This window comes from Aethalodelphis obliquidens, unplaced genomic scaffold (assembly GCF_003676395.1).
Source record: "Aethalodelphis obliquidens isolate GAN/ISIS:26980383/991018 unplaced genomic scaffold, ASM367639v1 scaffold48, whole genome shotgun sequence".
Taxonomy (NCBI): Eukaryota; Metazoa; Chordata; class Mammalia; order Artiodactyla; family Delphinidae; genus Aethalodelphis; species Aethalodelphis obliquidens.
In genome coordinates, this window is record NW_020837992.1 from 8,875,537 (window position 1) to 8,893,244 (window position 17,708).

A 17,708-nucleotide genomic window follows, 5' to 3' on the forward strand; every position below is an offset into this window, starting at 1 on the left:
ATGAGAGTGCCTGGGAGGGAGACTGAGGAATCTGCCCATTTTTAATCCTTCTGACCACCTAATGGTGCCCCCTCTCCAACCTGCTGGAAACCAACAGGAGGAGCTGAAGAGAACTCCACAAGGGAAGGTGTGTTCTGAGGTCCAGGGAGGCCTCCAAAGGCACAGGGGAGATGGGCCTCCACAGTGAGGCAGAACCACAAGCATAGTGGGGAAAGAGGGAGGCTTATTAATGAAACCAGGGGTTGAAGAAGGACTTTTTCTGTTTGTGGTGGCTTTGGGGCTGCTAAGTACAGAAGGACCCAAAGGCCCTGCTGGATCCACCTGCCTATCCACCACCCCAAACTCGTCTTTGCTCCCTCCCTTGCTCACTATGCTTGTCACACTGAACTTCCTGTAGTTCCTCAAACAGAAGAGCTCTTTCCTGCCTCAGGACCTTGGCTCATGCTGTTCCTTCTGCCTCTTATACCTCTTTGTGTGGCTGGCTCCTTCTCATCCTTCAGGCTTCAGCTTACCAAGAGCCCTCTTTAAAGGGCCCTCCTGGGCTTCCCTGATGGCTCAGTGGTTGAGAGTCCGCCTGCCGATACAGGGGACACGGGTTCGTGCCCCGGTCCAGGAGGATCCCACATGCCGCGGAGCGGCTGGGCCCGTGAGTCATGGCCGCTGAGCCTGCGCGTCCAGAGCCTGTGGTCCGCAACGGGAGAGGCCACAACAGTGAGAGGCCCGCGTACCGCAAAAAAAAAAAAAGGGCCCTCCTCACACCACCCATCCAACATAGATCCTCCCTCTCAGCCTCTCTTTTACCACCTGTTTGTTTCCCCCAGAGAATTTATGAAGATGTGTGATTTTTCAATTTACTTGTTTGTGAAGCAGGAGCAAATTTCATACTCTTATGCATAAAATGTAATCAATTATATTTTGTAATTATTAATCTGTCACAGGAATCATAATCTAGTCTTCTTGGGATGAACTTGGCCAGATTAATGATTATGGAATCATTTCAGGTTATCCATTCAGTCAAATTCAACATTCTGCCCTTGGGTCCCTTTCTCAAAATAATGGTTTTGCTAAGCTGTAGCGTCCCCTTAGCCTTTGATCATTGGCATTTGTCCCCCTGACTTCTTCCTAAATGACCCAGGTCTTGTTGTGGCTTCCCATGCCCTCTGCATCTTCCTTTTCCCCAAACTTGTTGGGTTCTCCAGCCTCTCTCGACTCTCCGGGGTCCCGCCTGTGGGCAGCGGGGGTCTTGGCTACTCTTTGTGCACCATGCCATGAGGCTGCTCTGGGTCCATCTACCTGGATGCGTCACTCAGCCATGCCTCTTTACCCTCACACACAGGCTTCTCTGGGAAGTTACTTGTGGTAGGAGATACAAGTCTCCTCTGTTCTGAGGTTACTCAAACTTTCATGGGGCTTCTATGATCTTCTGAGCCCGGAGCCAGACTGGAGATGGAGGGAGACCCACACAGGCAGCTCCCCCCATTTCTCCCTGTCCTGATTCTCCCTTCTCTCCCAAGCTGGTAGAGCTTTATCTGGGGTGGGAGGGAGGTCAGTGGGAAGGAACACTATTCTTGGGACATGGTACAGAGCCGATGGTGCAGAGTTGATGGTGCAGAGGTAGATCCAGGAGGGCATCCGCAGCCCTGAGCACCGTGCCTGGCACACAGTAAGCCTTCAGTGAGTATTTGGTGAGTGAAAGAACACATGAACAAATGACTGTATCAGTATGTTTTCTATCTTGGATGGTACTCCTGCCCAGAATAACCTTGGAGAAAGTGCCAAAGAACTTAGTTTGGTGAGAGATTCAAATGTCCCCTGCGGAATAGTTTGTCCCCTCTCCTCTTGAGCGAGAGCATTGCTCTCTGCAAGCCAGGGGTGAATCGGAGTACAAGAAAATAAACATATGAAGTGCTGCACTGGCAACATGCTCCAATCACCTTTGAATTTTACGGGAAAGCAAAAAATAACCAACAGTTATCGGTGATAAGCCTTAAAAAGTGATTTTTTGTTCATGTCAGTGCTACAGACTTAGAAATCCCAAAGGCAGTTGATGAAGAGCTAATTCCCAGTTTCGCCCAAGTCACTGCAGTGCCCTGGAGAAAGCATTATGATTACTTTCTAGGAGGGCCCTTCCCTGGGTAGAGGAGCCCTCTGGGTGCAGCGAGCATCAGTGGGGATTTTCCGTCTCTGACAAATGAACACTTGCACTGACTCTGACACAGGCTTCGCTTTTTTCTCTGAAGGTGGGGTGGGTGAGTCAGGGGAAGGAGAGATGAAGAGCGTTAGGTTTAGAAAAGGTATGACCATTTGGAAGTTAAAATCAGTGGAGGCTAATAATTGAGCAAAGTGATGTATTTAAACGATCGTGTTTGATAGGCTCTTATAATAATATAAAGCTCAAATCACACATAACTGGTGTTCAATAAATTTATGACATGAGTACATTAATAAATAAAGAATATTCATAACTATGAGCTTAAAAAAGACTCTTGAAAGCTGGCTGGGAACTAAAATATTCCTTTATTATATTGTTTCTATAGAAAAATATGTTTTGCATTCCAAACAACTGACTTCAACTGGACTTTTACAGAAGTTAGGGTTTCTTCCATAAGGGTGGGTTACGTGACACAAACCACAGTCTCTAGCTTGGCCTCTTGTGACCAACCCACATGTTTAGTAGCCTACAGGCTCAGCTCAGGGAAGTAGGCTGAGGGACAGAGTATTGCTAACAGGGTAATACCCCAGAATGTGAACTCACAACGGAGAGCAAAAAATGGTAAATAAAATCCAGCCTCGCTGTTTTAAAATCAATTGCAACTTCAGTTAAAATGGAGCATTAACCATTCGTTCATTCACACACTCATTAAAAAAAAAGACACATGAAAGCGAGCCCCACTCAGGGACTCCAACCCAACCCAGAGAGCCAATCTTCAACTGTCTGCATATATGTGAGTTGGACTAGAACTTCCCTTCCTTGTCTTATCTAGTTCCACCAACCCTGAAAACTTGCAGGAGATAATAACTGATTGTTGTTAGAAACCAAAAAAAAAAAAAACCCCCAAAACCATGGGTATCTCCATGTATCTCTCTCTCCACAAGCTCCTTGAAAATAACACCAAAGGGATAAAAAAAGAAAAATTGTATTAACTTATAAGAACAGAAAGGACAGGAGCATAGATAACAACAGACGAGAGATATCAGCAGAATTGTAGAAGATGGAAAAGCAGGCATGGGTTGGGGCACATGTAACTAATTTAGCAAAGCAGAAGGAGCCCAACTGAGGTGCCTGTTGCCGGGGGATGGAGCTCTCTCTACAGACCCCTGTGGGGCTCAGGATCTGGGGGCACCAGTAACTGCAGGAGGTGAGGGGTGAGGCTGAAACCAGGGAGACTACTTATAAATCTGAATCAAGGGGTGGGACAGGGAGGGTGGGAGGGAGACGCAAGAGGGAGGAGATATGGGGATATATGTATATGTATAGCCGATTCACTTTGTTATAGAGCAGAAACTAACACACCATTGTAAAGCAATTACACTCCGATAAAGATGTTTAAAAAAAAATCTGAATCAAGAGAGTGACCCCCTAAGTAGCTTACCCTACCCTCTGCAGCCAGATGACTACATTCCCACCCTGAGAAGCTTCTCTTGAAGGAAAACTGAAACTGGAGAGGCTCAGGACATGAAGATTCCAGGCAGGGTGTGGACTTGGATGAAAATGAGGGGCTTAAACGAGACTCTGCACATTCTGAACTTTGGGATGCTCGGCACACTTCCTACCCTGCTCACAGACAGCCCCCAACCAGGCAGGTTTCCATCAGTCCCCATCAAAGGGAAGTTAGAGAAAAGATAGGGTTTATGACATTGAGGTCTTCCAATGAAGAATCCCATCGCATCACCCTGGGGCTAATATTACCACCAGACCATGAGGCTCACCCACACACAAAGAGCCCCCATCCTCTTTTTAACGTCTCAGTCTCAGCTGTTAGATTGGGTCAGCAGTGATTATCTTGGGAGTGGGATGAAAGGGATAGTTACTCTCTTTTTAAATTTAATTGTAATTCTTATCAAAGTGATACACGTACAAAGTTTTAAAAGTCCAGGAACACTACAAGGCTCCAAAATGAAAAACGCAGCAGTCTCCCAGACCAGGTAGCTCCACCCCTGATTTCCACTCCTTGAAGGCAATTGTCTTCCATTCTTTTAGCCATTTCTTCTCTGTATTTATAAATAATACGCTTACTCTGCTAACTTCCTGATTTTTCCATTTTTGGACATTATCTACTGATTCCAACTCTGGACATTTTGGATTTAGTTCTCTTCTTCCACCATCTGCATAATCTCTTCTTCAAATGCTCAATACAATGCCACATTTTGGTAGCCTTCATAGGTGGTCAAAGCTTCCTTTTCAAAAATATGTAGACATAGTTATATTTTTAAAAAGAAAATGATTGTCCCAATTTGAAGCCAACTAAAACATAGCATCATTTTGAGCAAAAGAAAAAATCCAGGCGACTGGTTTTGCTAAGCATGTTCTACTTTTAATGGCAGAGAGGTGGTGATTTTGACCTGGCAGAGAAGGAAATATAATCCTAGCCTGACCCTGGGCATCGCAGTACAGACGGTCCCGACTTTCGTTGGTTCCACTTAACAACTTTTCAACTTTATGATGATTTGAAAGTGATACGCAGTCCATAGAAACCGTACTTCAAATTTTGAACTGTGATCTTTCCTCAGGCTAGTGATACACAGTACGATACTCTCTCCAGACGCTGGGTCCTGGCAGTGAGCCGCAGCACCTCCTCAACCACATGATCACAAGGGTAAACAACTGATACATTTACAGCTATTCTGTTTTTCACTTTCAGTACAGTGTTCAATAAATTACATGAGATATTCAATACTTTATTATAAAATGAGCTTTGTGTTAGATGATTTTGCCCAACTGTAGGCTAATGTAAGTATTCTGAGCACATTTCAGGGAGGTGAGGCTAAGCTATGATGTTTGGTAGGTTAGGTGTATTAAATGCATTTTTGACTTAACGATATTCTCAACTTATGATGGGTTTATCGAGATGTAACCCCATCGTAAGTTGAGGAAGATCTGTAACCCCGATTTACATAGTCATAATAATGCAAACCCTGTCTATTAGCTTTTCACTCTCGAAATCAAACTACCCACAAAGCAAGGATGACAATGATGGTGACAGCTGATTGTAGATGCTTTCCTTCCTGATGTAAAGGTACAGGCACAAATGGCAGATAATGGGAAGTAGAAGGGAGAGATGAAAAGAAGGGAACTGTGCTAATATCCTCAGCTCACATAGTGGGGAGTTAAAAGGTACTGCATAGATGGGAGAGAAACAGGATATATCATATAAGTGTACAGAGGCAACCAGCAGAACTAAATTACAAATCAGAAAGCTGGGGGCAGGGAAGTAAGAAGCTAACATCCTCATATTTTATGGAGATGAGTCAACAGACAATGTCTTAAACTGACCAAGAAATTGGTTTCTTTTTTTAATCTAAATAATTTTTTAAAATAATTTTTAAAACAGGCAGATGAAAGTAGTGGTCTCTGAAAACTGGCATGAGTGTGGGGTGAACAACGTTGGTTTTCTTAGACTCCCAAACTATTGGAAAAATTTTAATCTTGTGCACACATTTTTCTTTTTTTTTTTTTTGCGGTACGCGGGCCTCTCACTGTTGTGGCGTCTCCTGTTGCGGAGCACAGGCTCCGGACGCGCAGGCCCAGCGGCCATGGCTCACGGGCCCAGCCGCTCCGCGGCATGTGGGATCTTCCCGGACCGGGGCACGAACCCACGTTCCCTGCATCGGCAGGCGGACTCCCAACCACTGCGCCACCAGGGAAGCCCTGTAAAAATTTTTAATGTGGTATTTTACATTGTTTCTTTTTTTTTGTCCTAAGTCTTCGAAACCCAGTTGTAGTTTACGCTTCCAGCACATCTCTCTTTGGATTAGCCACATTCAAGTGCTCGATGGCCATATGCGGCAGGTAGCTATCGTATCGGACAGCGATGCTCTTGACAAAACTGCTCAGACTCTTCTCTCAACTTCCATTCTCTAAAGCAGAGATGACTCTCCCTGCCCTGATCCCTTCTCAGGGTGTATGGGATACCCTGGAGCTAATGAGTGTGCATGTGCCTTGTAGGCCCCTCACAGGCTCCCACCTTAGGAGAAAGAAGAGAGTGTGGCCAGCTCCTGTGAGCAGAATTTACCTACCAACCTATCACCTGCTCACCTGGACTTGGCATGTACTGAACTGAATGAAAATGTGGCAGGGGCCCACAGATATCTTGATGTTAAAGACCAGTTATTGCACAACAAAAATTGGGGTAATGGAGATAAAGTTACCAACTGTTGTTTTTCCATCCACTACCACAATCATTCTATTTATTTTAAAACTGAAAGGATATTTTAATACTATCCCAAAGACCCAGGGATGGTAAGATGAAAAAAACAAGCTTCTTGCCCCCAAGGAACTCATAGAACAGTGAGGGAACACATACAAAAATGTATAAGGACCAGATAGGTGTGTATCCCCTAGGATTCTTGTTTGCAAGTGTCAGAAAACCCATTTCCAAACGGCTTAAGCAAAAAGGGGTGATTTACTAGCTCAGATAACTGAAACGTGGTTGCAGGCCCCCCTGCGGCAGAGCCTCTCATGTCTTGGCTCTGCCCTTTATTTCCTGCTCCATGTGACTCCCGCAGCAACCTCTGGCTCACAGCCCACCCCCCACCCCCCCATTCACACATTGGAGTCAGCAGGAAAGGGACTGAGTCTCCAGCAGCCCCAGCCAAATGCTCCCAGCAGCTCCTTGGCTTCGACTGGATACCAAGCCCGTTCCTGGACCAATCACCCTGGGCCCTGGCATGGTTTGTGAACTGATCCCTCAAAGGACATGGACCAGGAGTGTGAGGGGAATGGCTTTCCCAGTGGAAAACTGGGAAACCAGGACCTAAATTGGGGTGGATAGATGTTGAATGGCCAAGATACAATATCGACTAAGAATTATGGGAACACAGAAAAGGTATGACCAGGGCTGGCTCCATGAGCGTGTGATCTGCAGTCCCACTCTCTAAAGGTCCCACACTTGGTTTAATGTGCTGCTGTCAACAGCTTGAAATTCTTAATCATTTTTGAACAAGGGGATCCATGTTTTCATTTACATTACAAATGACATAGATAATCCTGGTTGTGACTAAAATTACATAGATGAGAAAGTGACTTTGGAACTGAATTTTGAAAGAGAAAATAAAATTGCAATTTTCCAGGCGGAGAGGGCTGGGTTGTGGGGAGGAGAAGGAAATTCCAGGCAGAAGGATCAGCACAGGCAACAATGTAGCAATGTGAAAGGCTCGGTGAGAAACTGAAAGTATTAGCGCCTCAAGTGGCTGAGGCTTGTACTGCTGGTGGGGAGCGGCTCCCGCTGAGCTGGAAAGAGGGGCAGAGAAGGACCTGGTGTGTCAAGCCAGGAGGCTGGCACTCAGTAAATACTCCTTAAATGAATTAATAAATACAAGTGAATTACAACATTAGAAAAGAGTATTTATTTTTTAAAACCTGCATTATTCCAACTGAGCATTACAAAATAACTGCCCAATTTTCCACCTTATTTTTCTGCTCCAGACTAAGGCTAACTTTTCACTGTGTAATATTAGCGTCTACTGATCCTTATCATCAGCGTGTTAGCAAGGTTAGCATTCCACCTCTGTGACTTCACCATCCAAATATTTATGAATCAGAAACATGTTTCTAAGAACGTGTTTTCCACTTGTTTACTTTATAGCAATAATAGTGTGCTTTAATTACAAAGATGACGTTTTAAAACCTAAATAGAACAAGCCTCAATTGTGTGGGAGTACATTGCTTTGGTGATAAAGGAGAAACACAGTGACTCAGGTGGAACATTGTTTCATTTTCATTTTGTGTTTCCTTTTAGTTCTACATGTCAGTACATGAAGTGGAGCCAATGCAGAAGTGTGCTGTGGGGAATGTGAAAATTAAAACTAAAGCTTTATATGTAAGAATGAAAGTACCTGGTCCCCATTCTCCCAGGCTCTCCCCTTTCAAGGCCAGAATGAAAGGGAAAAGAAGATGTTGGCTTCCCTCTAACACATGGACGATGAACTGGTAAAGGTCAATATTTTTTCCCTAATTCATTAAAAGGGTGCGAAAGCGACAACACTCGTCCTTCTGAATTGAGAATCTTTTTGGGTTTCCACACCAGCCTTACTTTAATTTAATTTAAATTAAACGTAAGAGGACAAATTAATGTTCGGGTATCTGCTAAGTGCCCAGTGTGAAGCCTTTGTCGGCCTTGCTCATTTCTGTCTTCCTAGCACCTTGAACAATGCCTGGCATGTAGCAGGCACTCAATAAATATTTGATGAATAAGTGAATGAATTTATTCCCCACAGTAATCCAATGGGGCTATGGCAACTTTTCAGATCAGGAAACAGAGGCCAAGACTATGTGCTGGAAATTGAGGGAAAGAGATAGTCTATCCAGGCAGGTGTGTCCCAGGCTGACAGAGGTAACGTGGGGCTTCCTCCATGATTAACTTTTATGCAACCAGGTACACGCCTCTTCTGTAGAACCTTTGGTCAACAGGGAATGACAACAAGAGAAAAGGGGCTTTTAAAGTGTAACATCCCCATCATGATCATCATCTTCATCATCATCGATTGCAGACACAGAGCTTAAGATCAGAGAATTGAAGAACTGTGAAAAACTTTCACAATTAATAATACCACCACACACACACACACACTCATATATACATATACAAATATATATATATATATATATATATATATATATGAGGTAAAGTGAGGCACAGCCCCTCAAATGGGAGAAGCTTGACTTTAGAAAAGGAATCTTGAACTTTGCAATGAAAAGATCAAGGGGACAAACAGCTCCTTTACTTTCAGCACACATAAAAGCATTATGTTTCATGGATAATTTTTACTTTGAATAAACAACATATGAGAGTGGGGTACCAACATCTCCTCAGTTCATGTGGTTTTGATCGCCTCCCCTGACCAGTGCTGCAGCCTCCTGACGCCTCCTCCCACATCCTCCTCTCCCATCCAGTCCCCCCTCAACCCTGCACCAGCAATTTTCCTAAACAACATCTGCTGTGTCCATCCGTTGCCAAAAGACCCTGTGGCCCACCTCTCCCCTGTGTCCTGGGACACAATTCAAACTGATTATCACAACCTTCAAGGCCTATCACAGTCTGATCCTCGCCCACTTGCTCCCCAATCCCCTTTCCCTCCATACATATACCTGCTCAACAGCTGCTTCACCATTCTCCAGACCTGCTACAGGTTTTCACAATTCTGTATTTTCACTCATTGCAGGCACATTCACATTGCATGCACATTTACATGCACAAGCATGTGTCTGGAACAGTGCAAGGAGCTGGGAATGAATGTAGAGATGAGCAGGGCACAGTCCTTGACTTTCTGGCACCCATTGCCTCTGCATATGCTTCTCTCTATGCCTGGAATGCCTGCCCTCCTCCCCTGCCCAGAAAATGCTCAGCTTCAACATCCAGCTCAAAAGTCACTTTGTCTATCAGCCTTTGCCAGCTCTCCTGGGTAGAGCTTTCCTGCACCACTTTAGCCCTTATTACATCAGCCTACCTGTTGTCAAAAGTCTATCTCCCTATGAGCTAGTCTATTTCCCTGTGAGCATCTTCCAGGCAGGGAAGCATCACTGTGTATCTGCAACTCCCAACATACCACTCAGCACATACCAGCACAGAGTAGGTGTCCATTAAATGCTTGCTGAAATATATATATATATATATATATATATATATATAGTGACTGCAATGTGCTGGATACTGTTTCATGCATCTTAGTTTGCCACCCAAACAAGATTTTAAACTCCTCAAGGGCAAAGGATGCTCTTATGTTGCCCTTGTAACCCCAAGATGTCTAAACATACTGCTGAGCACAGGATCTGGCAACAGGACAGAATTTGAAGGATTGACTGGTAGGTATAAACTCACCGGAGTGACTCACTCCACCCTCAGCCACTCCAGTTTCAAGTACAAGTTCATCATCAGATGATTTCAGTTCATCATATTTTGGGAAACAGAATAAAAGTCCAAAAAGCCCTACTCGGTTTACTCAGTCAATAGCAGGGCTTATGTTTGTGGTTAAAGCAAAGTATGGAATAATTGCAAATTTGGCAGACAGGATAGTATCACGAGGGCACAGGGATCTGGAATTTGTCACGTGGGAGTCTTCCGAGACTTTAGGAGTATGGTAAGGTGCATACTAGAAGGTTCCATGCATTCAACAAGACTTTGGTAAAGGGAAGGGGGGTGCCCCTTTTCAAGAAGAAGGCAAGGCTAAAGGAAAGTAAGCATGTGTAAAGCTCTCTAAGATTTGGGGGATAGTAGAGCTTAACGGAGGTTTTGAAGGAAATCAGACCGTGTTTGAATCAAGTGCCTAAGAGCAATTTTCTTAACCTTTCTGAACTTTGGTTTCCTCATCAGTAAAACTGAAATGATAATACCTACCTCACCGGGTTATTACAAGGATGAAATAAGATACTGGGTATTTTTAAAAGTGCTTACCATTGTGCCTGGCATGTAGCATGTGCTCAGTAAATAGTAATTACTAAATATGACCTAGACTTGCATTGATTTTTTTGTTTGTTTTAAAATCAGTCATTAAGTCGGCCTGACAGATGGCGCTTTCCATTGGTCTCTAGACATTTCTGATGTATCAGGGTTCTTTATGATGTGTTAGCTTCAAGGGTAAGGCATGAGGAAGGACAAAAGTGCAGATCTAAGGTTCTTTCCGCCATCCCTGGCTCCCACCCCTCTGCCACTCACCCTTTCAGCTCCAGGGATGTTGTATGTGGTCAGCCACGAGCACAGGACACCCCTGAAAGGTGGTCCATCCCTCTCACAAGCACCTGTCCTTTACCTTGGCCCCATCTTAGCAAATGGAGCATCTTCTGGAGCAAAGGGCAAACAGGGGGCTCAGAAGTCTGCTGCTAAGCTTCCTTTCGGTGTAAGAATTTATTTTGTTTACTTTTTTTAAAGATTTATTTATTTTGGCTGCGCCGGGTCTTAGCTGTGGTACACGGGATCTTCGTTGCGGGAAGATTTTAGGGAGCCTTTTAGTTGCCGCATTTGGGCTTCTTATTTGCAGCATGCATGCGGGATCTAGTTCCCCAACCAGGGATCGAACCCGGGCCCCCTGCACTGGGAGCATGGAGTCTTACCCACTGGACCACCAGGGAAGTCCCTTGGTATAAGAATTTATGATTCTGCATACTAAGTGAAGTAATTCAGAAAGAGAAAGACAAACACCACACGATATCACTTATATGTGGAATCTAAAATACGACACAAATGAACATATCTACGAGACAGAAAGAGACTCACAGAGGGAACAGACTTGTGGTTGCAAAGGAGGAGTGGGGAATGGGGGAGGGAAGGACTGGGAGTTTGGGATTAGCAGATGCAAACTATTATGTATAGGATGGATAAACAACAAGGTCCTACTGTATAGCGCAGGGAACTATATTCAAAATCCCATGATAAACCATAATGGAAAAGAATATGAAAAAGAATATACATACATGTATAACTAAATCACTTTGCTGTACAGCAGAAATTAACACAACATTGTAAATCAACTAAACTTCAATAAAATAAAAAGAATTTATGATTCTGGAGAATTGTAAGAGAGCCACTTTTCCTCTGTGAGCTCAACATCCCCACCTATCCAGTGAGCACACTGAACTGTGTCAGAACTCCCCAAGTTTTCCTGTGAGCATTTGTTGAGAGACAGTAGGTGTCGTGGCCAAGCACCCTGACTTGGGAGCCAGACTGCTTGAGCTCAAATCCTGCTCTGCCACTCACTAGCCGTGTAACTTCTGGCAATCATTTACCCTCTCTGTGCCTCAGTTTCCTCATCTACAAAATGGAGATGTCCACAGTAATTACCTAATAGGATTGTCATGACGATTACAGGTATTAACTCTACGTAAAGGGCTTAGCTTACAGTCTGGAACACTGTGAGGGCTATACAACGGCATTGGCTTACATTATTCTACACTTAAAGGCAGAAGAGAGGGAACTAATCCCCCCAGGGTCCTAGGAGTATAAGTTTTGGTAGCCCATCCCAAGCCCAAAATGTATTTGATGTCTTCTTCCTTTCCTTAAAAATTCTTGTGTGACATATTTAAATTCAACATATCCATATTTGTTTAATATAAAACAATATTCAAAGCACGTATTAATTAAGACAAACACTCCAGCAAGACGTCCTGTATTTATCTCCTGGCTCTGGTGCACAACGGCGTACCCGTGTACATGCTTATGCCCATTTTGATGGAAGTAGATGATTTCCAGGGTCCTCTTGCCTCTGGCTTTTTGTAGTTCGGAGAATCAGTACCACCAGACTCCAGGAACCTGCTCCAGTGGCCACCAACCTGGCATCATCCATGCCACCGAGTTGGCACAGAGATGCCAGAGCCGAGCTGCTACCTGAACCACAGTGAGCAGTTGCCTGGAGGGCACAGGCAGAAGCATTGCTCTAGCTGTTCTGCCTCTGTACTACTCACCCCTGCCACAGACTAGATTGTCTGTTCTAAGGTGGACAAACAGAAAATGAAGGGGGATGGGAAAATAGAGAGAGGAAGGATTAAAGGAGATGCTTCATGGGAAAATTGCCTGCAGGGGTTTTTTGTTTGGATGTTAGGAAACAAGGAAAATGCACTGGTAGTCATGATCATTCGAGATCCTTCCATCTTCCACTGTGACCCGTGCAGCACTCGAAGATAGATATCAAGACCCTTTCTCTAACTCCATGTAAACAACCTGGGCAATGATGGAATTTGATGCCTCTCCCCAAAATAAAGATTTAAATTTGTACAGCACTCTAGCAACACTCTGCTAAAAGTAGGGGAATGACTAAGTAAATCATATCACGACCATAGCCCATTAAAAATTACGGTAATAAAAGTCAAGACAGTGGTGGCCTCTGGTTGGTAGAGAGGCAGGTGTGATCAGGAACGGTCGCATGTGGGCTTCTAAGTACTTGAGGTGGTGGTCTACTTCTTCACTTGAATGGTAGGTTCTTGAAGTTTGTTTTACTATTATCCTTTTTTTTTTTTTTGCGGTACGCGGGCCCCCACTATCGCGGCCTCCCCCGTCGCGGAGCACAGGCTCCGGACGCGCAGGCCCAGCGGCCACGGCTCACGGGCCCAGCCGCTCCGCGGCACGCGGGACCCTCCCGGACCGGGGCACGAACCCGCGTTCCCTGCATCGGCAGGCGGACTCCCAACCACTGCGCCACCAGGGAAGCCCTTGGTTTACTATTAAAATGAATATATATGTTCTATAATCATCTGTATGTATGCTACATTTCACAATAAAATGAACATTTTTTAGAAGAAAAAATTATGGTAATAAGGACCACATATGATTCAGAAATAAGCAAAAGAGCAAATTTCAAAGCTGCTTGTAATGTCGATCACAACTCTGTTTTTAAAAATCATATGCATAAGAAAAAAGATCAGAGGGAAACACACCAGATTGCTAACAGTGTTGAGATTACAGGTAATCTTTTTCTGTTGCCCATTTCCCAAATTTTCATAATGATTAAAAAAAAAAACATTATACTGAATCCCCCAAAGGAATCTTTAAAAGTATGAGTCTTTTAATTATTTTCAAATGACTCTCACACCTGTTATCTCATTACTTCTTACAACAATGCTTTGGGGGGAGTCAGTATTAAATAGTCGATATTAAATATGAAATAAAGTTTATGGACTGGAACACAGATGAAGGGTTTATGACTTGCACCAAGTCACTCCGTTGCCTGGAGGGGAAACTTCGAGTGGCTTCCAGGTCTCCTGAGCCCTGCTCATCCCCTGGCTGTGGGGAATTGGATGCCCCAGGGCTCTAGGATCTCCACTCTTAAATGGGAAAAGCTGCTACCTGGGCTTTTGTCCTGTGGTCCAAAGTGGGTTTCTATGGCATAGAAGATGGACTACACACCAGAAGGTCCCCAAAGATGCATTCTCTGCCTGGGGTGCTCCTCTCACAGCCCCTCCTACCTAGCAAGGCACCAAGTCCGTGGGTAAAATTCCCTAGAGATGTTCAGAGAGAAGAAGGGGAAGAAGAAGAAGGAGGAGGAGGGGGTGGGGGGAAGGAAGGTTGTCAGGACCACAGGCTGTGTTTGAGAGTAAAGTTGGACAACTTTTCTTGACTCTAGTTTTTGGAGGGGAAGAGAGATGATTGAAATGAGTCTGTTCCTCGTGCTCTCCAATGCCTTCCTCCTGACGCCTTCCCTCCCTCCAGCTCTCTTAGGAGGGGTTGCCAGGGACTTGTAGGATGGCTTCTGCAGAAGGTCTCCATTCAAGACCCTTAGAGCTCAGCCCAGGGCTCCTCACTTCAGAAAAGATGGGGCCTTAGAGAGGGGAAGATCCTTTGCTCAGGAATACCAAAGGCAGAACCAGACCAGAACCCAGCTTCCCCCACCCTTCCCAGCCCACCCTGCACTCCCAGATCCTAGCCTGGGGCACTTAGCACTGGTCCGTCCTGCACTGAGGAGAGCCCCAGATGTGTGCCAGAGTTGTGTGGAAGGAAAATGGGGATTGCTTTCATTGTTTTCTTTGTGGAGTCCTAACCCCACTCCCGTGAAGATGGTCATTCCTGAATGAAGCTCAGCTTCATCCACAACTCTTTGCCACTGACTACGGGGACAGAATGGGCTCTGGGAGAGATTTCAGGGGTATCCCCAGCATGCCTCCTTTGATTCATGATTCATGATACCACTACTGAGGACTGGCTGTGTGCCTTATCCTCAGTGAATCCTTATGTGTTAGATGCTCTTACAAGGGCCATTATTCAGCTGAGGAAACTTAGGCACAGAGAGTGAAATGACTTATCCAAGATGACACAGCCACTATGTGCTGAATCCAGAATCAAAGCACCACCTTCCACATTTCAGAGCTTCCCCATGTTTCCTGAGGAAGCAGACTCTTAAATTAGTAATCCCCGCATTCAAATTCACTTTATAGAAAGTGTGGGCTTTGGAAAGCAGAAGAAAGAAGAAAAAAAGTCTACCCCACACCTTTTCTGGGGTGAAGTGGGTTGAGCCAGGAGGATAGAGCTGCTAGTACCCTGACTGATTTTAACTTGTGTTTCACTTGCCTCTCTAGAGATCTGTGAGCAAATACAACCTTGAGGTTTGATGAAGAATAATGGGGGTGGGGGAAGGAGTGGGAAGGGACTGTTCCCTGGACTAAGAAACTGCTAAAACCTTTAAATATCTCTTGAACTTTTTTTTTTTTTTTCCTCTTTTGGCTCCCTGCAATGTTTTGATGTTGAGATTCGGTTGCCACAGTGGGCTGTTTTTAGCTGCCTAGTTCCATCCCCTCCCCTTTTAACTTTTTTCCCTTCCTTTTGCACATGCCCCAACATGAAGTTTCCAATTCTTATCTCACTCAGCAAAACATACTGGGGCTGGTCTGAATGTAGATTCCCCAGGCAGTTCTCCAGCGTAAAACCTCAGCAATATTCAAGTCTCTGCTTAACCCTCTTTCACTGAGGATTAACCCCTGAAATAACCCTACCCAGGGCTTACTTCTCAGGGAGGGGAGAGGCATTCTTTTCCTTTGTGTAGAGAAGCAGTTTGGTCTGGGAAGCTTTTCTTGCCCCTCCTCTAGATGATACCGAGTGTGCAGGCTGGACAACGGTGGGTCCAAAGTCAGGGTAAAATGAGGACGCACAGAACTCATACTGATCACGCCTCGGGGGCACACACCTTGGGGCTCCCTTCCCCTGCCCTTTCCCAGTCTCTCTTCGATTAGGCAGATTTCACGGCTCTCCTGGGGGCTGGAGGCAGGGAGGCAGGCAGCGGCCGTTTTTGTTTTCCTTGGATAGGCGTCCCATTCACAAGGGGGTGGACTGACTTCTCTGTCAAGATTCTTATCGCTTTTGGAGTTTCAGTGGGAGAGCGAGGCTCAGACTTCTGCGAACAGCTGACAGCATTTCTATCCAGGTGTGACTTGGGGATTCAAAACCAAGAATTATTAGAATGAAGCAGATTTAATAAGAGGAACGGGAGGCACCACGGTAATACCAGCGGTTGTGAACTTCTCTGTCTCAATTACCCTTCTCGTGCATTGTTTTGTGGAGGCTGGTCTAGCTGTTTGTTTACCTACACCCGAAGCCGAATTTCCCCTTAACGACAGGACCAAAACCTCCACAAATCTGGCTTGGGTGTATTAATGGAATCCTAGTTTAAAATGTAAACTGGTTAAAGATTCCTGTAGGCATTTCACGAAGGAAAAAAAGCCGGGGGGGGGGGCGGGGGTAGCTTTCAAGTGTTCTCCCCCATTTCCTTGTTTCGCTTTATAATGGTGCAATTTATTCGAGGGCAGCGGACAAGTAGATAGGAAAGATATGTAGATAACCTCAAATAACTTTCATATGAATTTACAAACGCCTTTCCTTTTGCTCTCGCGGTGTTCTAGGGGTTGTGCCGACACGCCCCGGGGTCTACCTGCCAGCCCGGGGTTTACCTGCAGGTGCGTGGTTAGGAGGGCGGAGTGTAGGAGCGTGGGGTGAGGCCAGGAGGCCCGTTACCAGGGTGAAAAGTAAAGCAAAAACAACGGCCCCACTCTGGCCGTGTGACTTCGCTGGAAACCCGGTGAGGTCCCGGGCAACATCCCGGGATCCTGCGTGGAACCTCTGGGCTCCCGGACGGCCCGGGGGCGGGGGGACTTCCAAGGCGGCTCTCCGCGTTGTCCTGGGCCCCGAAGCTTGGGGGGTGTCCCGGTGAGGCTCGGATTCGGGGGAGAGGAACCTGGGTGCGGGGGACTCAGTTTTACCTGTAACTCTGAGGGTATCTATGCCAGGCTGCTGGGCAATCGGAGAGGCTGGGGAGAGGGACAGATTCCCCGAGGGTGCGGGACTGTGTGTGTGTGTAAGGCAGAGAGAGACAGAGACAGAGACAGAGACAGACAGCCCCCCTCCTTCACGACTGTTAACACCCGAGGGCTGCAGGTGCGGCGGGGCTGCGGGAGAGATCTGGGCTCTGAGAGCCTTCTAGTTCCTACCCCAAATTACCAAACTATGGCCTTGGGCCGTCTCCCTCCCTAAAGGCAGCTGGAAGCAGGTGCCCCTACACCCCACGGGCGCGCACGGGTCTCCCTCCCGGGCGGTAACGAAACATGGCTGGCCACGCTCGCGTTCATCTATGTTAGTCCGTGAGCAGTTGACAAGGTCTCTGGTTCTGCCGGTCTCGAAGCCTAGACAGCTGAGGTCGGGGAATCGGAATTGGGAAATCGATTTTAAGGTTCAAATCCAGTTCCGCTGAAGGCTCGGCTAGAATCTGGGCCACAAGACCCCGCCCTTCCCGCCACCGGCTTTAGGGCGAAAAGGATTTCTGCTGCGGGGCCTTATTTCCGCTGCAGTTAGTGCGTCCCCAGTCCAGTCCGTCCGGTCCCAACCCAATCCTCTCTGGGCGCAGAAAAACACAGGAAAGCCGAAGATGGGTTTTCCCTCAACATTGCCAGAGAGCGAGGCGACCCGCGCCCCGTCCCGCCCGCGGACACTAAAGCACCTTTTCTTTACTCCTCTCCCTGGCCTCTAGGCTTCAGCCTTACTCTTAGCCCCTCTCTGAGTTGCCTCTGATTTTTCCAGGTC